Raw genomic sequence first — 6989 nt, 5'->3', positions numbered from 1 at the left:
AGAGCGGCAGCTTGCCTCTTATTCCAGCACCAGAAGGAGGAGATGGGGATTTCTCAGAGCAAACTGGATGTTAGGGCTTAGCCATATCAGTGAGTCCTGGGTTTGAGTAAGAGACCCTGCTGCAGTGAAGAAGGTGGAAGAGTCATGGAGGATGACGCTTAATGTCTCTCACATGCCAATATGTATACACATAAACTCCTTTGCATGTGTGCCCATGCACATGCCAAAAGTGCACCATACGATACACATACATAAAAACAGAAAACAGACTTGGAACAGAGGGAAAGGGAGGAAACTTGAGTACGTGCTTTCTGCTCACTGCATCCCGTTCCACTGAGACGGAAGAGAGCAGCCTCGCACTCTTCAGGCCACGGTTCCTGTTACCACGCCTTCTCTACCGCGAAGGCCTGTACCCCTCACCCCGCAAGCCAGGAGATATCCTCCCTCACTGCCTCGTCAGATACTTGTTCACAGCGACAAGTAAGTCATCAGGAAGGCTGTAAGACTTAAGTCACCAGAACTGGGGAAAGGAGGAGGTGGCCAGAGAGTTCTGGGAAAGATCAAAGAGGAGGAATGGGTCTTGATCTGTCCTTGGTGTCTGTGAGCAGCCTAGGTGATACTATGAGCCCTTGGAGAAGTGGGGTACATTGTGGAGTGAGAAGCTCTCAGGCAGGGTAAAGACTAGTAGAGAGAGGATCAGAGGTGGAAATTGGACTTGAGAATGGCCTGTTTAATTTGGACTGTGTGATGTGGCTTTAAAACAAGTCCCTCCCCATGCTGTTTTCGGTTTCCAGACTCTGATGCCACCACTAGGCCCAGCTGCAGTTACATGTCCTCTCCTGCCCATTTCACACCCCGCCCCCAGTCAAACGGCCACTTCCTTGGCACCCAAGCTGCACTGCTCTGCCAATGGAGCCAAAGTGAGACTGATTTTGGAGGTCAGCCCTTCTGGAGAGCTGAGGACGATCACATGGCCTTCTCTGAGGCGGTCACTAGGTGTGTAGAGGGTAGAACTCCAGAAGCTCACATAGGCATTCTCTGAAAAACGCTCTTCCGAAACTACACCCCTGAATTAGTGAGACTGTGACCCCCGTTAGATGGGGGTCCCTGACCTAGCTTCTCTCCAGGAGAGCAGTTATTGGGATGGTTGACCCAGTGAGTTTTGAGGGTGCAGGGTAGAATAAGTTCTAAAGGTATTATGGGGGACCACAAATCTAATGGGACAGAATTCTTTTTTTTTTTTTTTCGAGACAGGCTTTCTCTGTAGCTTTGGTGCCTGTCCCAGAACTAGCTCTTGTAGACCAGGCTGGCCTTGAACTCCCAGAAATCCGCCTGCCTTTGCCTCCCAAGTGCTGGGATTAAAGGCGTGCGCCACCACCGCCCGGCTTGGGACAGAATTCTTATGAACAACCCTCCTCAGAGCATCCCAGGAGCCGGAAAGGCTCCATTTTCTGTTGTGGAGATTGGACACATCATAAGGAAGAGGTGTTTGTTCCTCTCACAGTTCTGAAGGTCAAAGGTTTAAGACTGGGTGACCTATCTGCCTGGAACCCAGTGAGGACCCCTTGGCTGCATCATTTTGCGACATCATGGTACCTGTTAGAGGCAGAGATTGCATGGAGGCAGTGATCCAGAAGAAATGGAGAGGGGGAGCCACACTCTGTTCCTCTATGCCCAATGTCCCATCTCTGAAAGGTCTCAGCACCTCTTAGCCCTGGGACCCTCAAGCACGGGCATTGTGGGGCACACTAATCCATGCCCATCACAGCAGAGATCACAGCATCATCACCACATAAAATATCACTGGAAAAAATCCATTTTCTCTAGCAGAAGGATAGGACTTGAGACATAACTGAGTCTTCATTAAGATGCTTAGCTTTGGGAATCCTGGATTTGGAGCCTTGGGATGAGAGCTCTGGACACTTTCTAAACAGGCTCACCAATGCTTACATCTTCCCAATGCAGACAAAAGAAGCGGGAGGATCTACCAAGGGGAGATCGCAGAGTGGAGATTTAATTTTCTTTCAGCAGTCCGCATCTTGCTCCTGGACAGGTAAGGACTGCTTTGGTCAGTCTCCATCTCAGCACTGGGACCGCTCTCACACGGGAGAGGTGAACGCAGGGCCAGCTCCCTTCCTAGCAGAGGACTCAATAACCTAGAGTCTCTGAAAGAACTGGGGCTGACGTTTGTGCTTGTGGAATTTTAATAAGAGGGGTGAGAAGAGGAAAGAGAGAGAAAGAGGCAGAGAGAGACAGAGACAGAGAGGTTGAATCGAGGTAAAGTTTTGTAGTATTTACAAACTCCAATTTTTCTTTCTTATTTTTATTTTATTTTTCCATTGTCCATTTTTTATGTATGTGGTGTGTATGTGTATATGTGTATGCATGTGGAGGCCCAAGGTTGATCTCATTCTCCATCATGCTTCCACCTTATTAATTAAGGCAGGGCCTTTCAATCAAACCCAGAGCTGGCACCCACACACTGAGACAATGGGGATGTTCTATTGGGAACACACCAAGGCCAGCTGGCCTGGGTCTGAAAAAGCCTGGGATAAAACCGGACTCGCTGAACATAGCAGACAATGAGGGCTACTGAGAACTCAAGAACAATGGCAATGGGTTTCTGATCCTACTGCACGTACTGGCTTTGTAAGAGCCTAGGCAGTTTGGATGCTCACCTTACTAGACCTGGATGGAGGTGGGGGTTCCTTGGACTTCCCACAGGGCAGGGAACTCTGATTGCTCTTCAGGCTGAGGAGGCAGGGGAACTTGATTGGGGGAGGGGGAGGGAAATGGGAGGCTGTGGCGGGGAAGAGACGGAAATCTTTAATAAATAAATAAATAAATAAAAAAGAATAATGTGATACAAAAAACAACAGCAACAACAACCCAGAGCTGGCCGATGTGTCTAGTTTTGCTAACCAGCTTGATCTAGAGATCCCCTATTTCTGCCTTCCAAAGGACCATCCAGATTTTTTTTTGAGATAGAATCGCTCTCTGTAGCCCCACCTTTCTTTACTTTGTAGACCAGGCTGGCCTCAAACTCATATGCTAGACCAGCCATTTATGATGGTCCTGGTTTCCATCCTCATAATTGCATAGAAAACACTTTAATCTGTGAGTCAGCTCCCCAGTCCAGGCCTCAGTTCTTCCTCAGTAACACAGAGACCATAATGTAAATCTAGGAGTTGTTTTAAGAACTCGGTGAGATAGTATATGTACGGCACATACCCACCACTCGCTGAGTGACAGCCAATAGGAATTATCATGAGAACATTTAAGTCTGGTGGACCGAGTGAACTGGGCTTTTGGGAAAATAAATGAATTATACTATTTTTTATTGAAAGCCAACAAACATCAAATATGAGTAGGGTAGATACTGTTAAGCACACTGGGCAGCAGGCTCCCAGGCCATGACCATGGCAATACAGGACCGTTGGTGACTCACATGTATCTCTAGAGAGTATTAACCAGTCCCTGTTCTGTGCTGGACACTGGTATAGGAGGAGAGGATTCAGCAGCCAATGGGTGATGTCCTTGATCCCTTGGAACAAACACAGAAGGATTTATGTGCAGCAATTAAACCAACAAAGTCATTTCTGATGGTAATGATGGCTCTGGGAACATTTCCCCCTCAGTAGAATGCAGCTGCCAAGCTCTTGGGGGCTGAAGCCACTCTGCCTGCCTGTGCACACACAGGGCTCCCGGGCCAGTCTTCTGGTTGATTGTATCCTATAGTCTTCAGGTCCTTGGAATACAGAGTGCCTCTGAATGTGAGGGAGCCTGGAAGGTTTCCTTTCCCTCCTTCTGGGATCATGCTAGCAACACTTACGTTTTGAAGGACTTCTTTGCCATAAAATTAGGATGTTTCCGCCCCACTCAATGCTTCCTTGTGCCTCCTGCTTGGGCTGGCCTCCGTGCTGCTTGCAGAGTCCTTGGGAAGCACATGTTTATTAGTTAAACAGAAATATGCTAACTCCTTTCCCCCCTATGCACAGAAAGGCACCTCTGGAAATAAAACCAGTCAAGGCCAAGTGCCTGGGGGTCAGGAGCGGCGCTGCCTGCCAGGTCTTTCAAGTTTGATTTGCTGCCATCCGAAGCTGGCATTTCTGGCTTGGGATTGATGGCACAGGAAGCTAAGTATACCCTGAGGTCAGGGAACCCACTCTCTCTGAAAGCTACCAGTTCCATGAGAGCAGGCAAGTCACTATCACTCAGGCTCAGTTCCCTCAGCTGGGAAATGGGATGTTTTAAAAGTTACTGTGGCGAGAAAACAAGGGAAGATGATTGTTCTATTTAACTTTAAAAGAATTCATTTGTTTTTATTTTTAATTCTGTGTCTGGGTTTCTGTGTGTGGGGTATGTGCATGAGTGTAGTTGTCTGTGGAGGTCAGAAGAGGTTAATGACTTCTCTGGGCTGGAGTGACAGATGCTTGGAAGCCACTTGGGGTTGACCAGCTGGATCTCTAGCATGTTCTAGGTCCGCTCAAAGTAGCTCAGGACCGACCTCAGCTTTCTGGACCTCAGTCATTGTGATGAACGTTGACCAACCAGTGAGGTTAGAATATAACAATACAGGAGAACAATAACGCACTTCCTCCAGACGGAGCTGTTAGCCGACCGCGTCTCCACCTCGCCAGGAAACTGCTGAAGTTCCTGTGGGATCAAGTAGAATTTTATAAGAACATAATGGATGGAGAAGAGAAAACCAATGGTGGCTGTGAAGGCCCTGACGCTATGTACGTCAAGTTAATATCTTCTGATGGCCATGAATTTATTGTAAAAAGAGAACATGCATTAACATCAGGAACAATAAAGGCCATGTTGAGTGGACCAGGTCAATTTGCCGAAAATGAAATCAATGAGGTCAATTTTAGAGAGATCCCTTCGCACGTGCTCTCAAAAATGTGCATGTACTTTACCTACAAGGTCCGCTACACTAACAGCTCCACTGAGATTCCTGAATTCCCAATTGCACCTGAAATAGCCCTGGAACTTCTCATGGCTGCGAACTTCCTAGATTGTTAAATAAAATAAATTATAATAAACTGTTAAAAAAAAGAATATAACAATACAACAGTAGTAGCTGGCCCTCCTGAGTCCAGTGTTCTCAGTACCAATGTCTCATTCATACATATAGTCTAGAATATGTATATGTATGCATATACGTATATTCTAGTTTTTTAAAATTTAATTTTAATCCTATTCACGTATTCAGTTTCTTCCTTTTTACAGACGGGAATTGAGATTCAGTGGTAGAAATGGGATTTGAAACAGAGTCTCTGATTCCAGAGCTTATGCTTATATTAAAATTACTAAACAGTTGGTCAGTGGGGGCACACACCTTTAATTCCAGCACTCTGGAGGCAGAGGCAGGCAAGATTTCTGTGAGTTCAATGCCAGCCTGGTCTACAGATCTAGTGCCAGGACAGACTCCAAAGCGACACAGAGAAACCCTGTCTTGAAAAACTGAAATAAATAAATGAAATAAAATAAAACTACTAAACAACCTTAAAAAAAGCAACGAAACCATGGTAATGGTAGTGGTGGTGGAGGTAGGTGTTGAAGGGATGCTAGCCCCACCGTGATCTGGGAAGCACATGATTCTGCCTGCTCTGCACATAGTCTGGGACATAAGCATGGTTTCTGTTCAGTGACCTCGGGGTACCTTGTCTTCTCAAGGTTCCTCAATTGGTGAGATAAACCAAAATGCATGCCCGTGTCCTTTCTGTATCATAGGCTGTCTCCATAGCCCCCGGAGATGGCTGTGACAGCCGCCTCCTGAGAAGTGTGTGCTGAGCAGACAGGTGGTTCATAGCAAACTACCGTCCCTTGAAGGGCGCCTCAGGCCTGTGCTTCTGGATTTCTCCCGTTCAGTCTTCTCCCACGGACCAACATTTTTTGAAACCTCCTTGTCTCTTGGTCTGGTGGGAACACTGAATGCTAAAACGGTTTGAAAACCTACACTCTCTGCCTTTGGAAGGCTGAAAAGGAAACAAAACCACAAAAGTGTTCTGCTCCTTGTTTGGAAGGAGCTAGACTTCAGTGGAGAACCATGGGCAGGTGTGGAGTGGCTTTCCCTGAGGACTTGATGAAGAAAGTGACCAACAGATGCTGTGCTCCTCAACCTTGTGGGTGTGGCTGGAACCCATCACCGACGTCCACTGAGACCAGATTGACCACTGTTCTTAAAAGAATTTTTTCCCAGTTATATGGGTATTTTGCCTACATGTACGCAAGTGTACTGCATGAGTTCCTTGTGACCATAGAAGCCAGAAGAGGTTATCAGACCCCTGGTACTGGGATTGTGAAACACCACGTGGGTGCTGGGAATTGGACTCTGGTCCTCCGCAATCGTAACAAGTCCTCTTAACAGCTGAGGCATCTCTCCATCTCCTAACTTTTATTCTTTAGAGACTATTACTCTTGAAAAGTTGTATGCGCGAAACAGCTCTTACCACAGAGGAATAGAGATTTCCATTCTGGAGTGATGGCCTGGGGACACAGATTAGGTTTCCTTAACCTCTGTGCTCCAGTGAGGTAGCAATTTCATGAACCTTTGATAGTAACAGAACAGAGATAGTCATAAAATAACACACTTTTCAAAAACATTGGTATGTATACATAGATGGGTCACAGAAAAGTGGGGAAACTCTGCTATAGGCTCTGGCTGGCTGGGAATGAAGGGGTCTGTTGGGACATTTCAAATGATCCATCCAATGATCTCAAAAATGTTAGGTGAGGCACAGAGGAGGGCAATAATTGGCCATTAAGGGCATCAAAGATGGACCATGATGATACGGCTGTGGACTTTGTGACATTCTGTCTCTCCACATCCTGAAGCTCTTTTTTTAATTTAATTTTTTTTTGGCTTTTCATAATAGGGTTTCTTTGTGTAGCCTTGTCCACCCTGGAACTCCCTGTGTATACCAAACTGGCCTGAAACTCAGAGATTTGACTGCCTCTGTCACCCAGTGCTGAAATTAAAG

At 46.5% G+C, this 6989-nt stretch overlaps 1 pseudogene; it reads left to right on the top strand.

The window, feature by feature from the left end:
• Positions 1–4638: 4638 nt before the first annotated feature.
• LOC101999820 lies at positions 4639–5064 on the top strand (annotated as a pseudogene).
• Positions 5065–6989: the final 1925 nt, after the last annotated feature.

This window comes from Microtus ochrogaster, unplaced genomic scaffold (genome assembly GCF_000317375.1).
Source record: "Microtus ochrogaster isolate Prairie Vole_2 unplaced genomic scaffold, MicOch1.0 UNK1, whole genome shotgun sequence".
Lineage (NCBI taxonomy): Eukaryota > Metazoa > Chordata > Mammalia > Rodentia > Cricetidae > Microtus > Microtus ochrogaster.
Note: the sequence above shows the minus strand (reverse complement) of the source record. Positions and strands in the feature narration are given on the sequence as shown.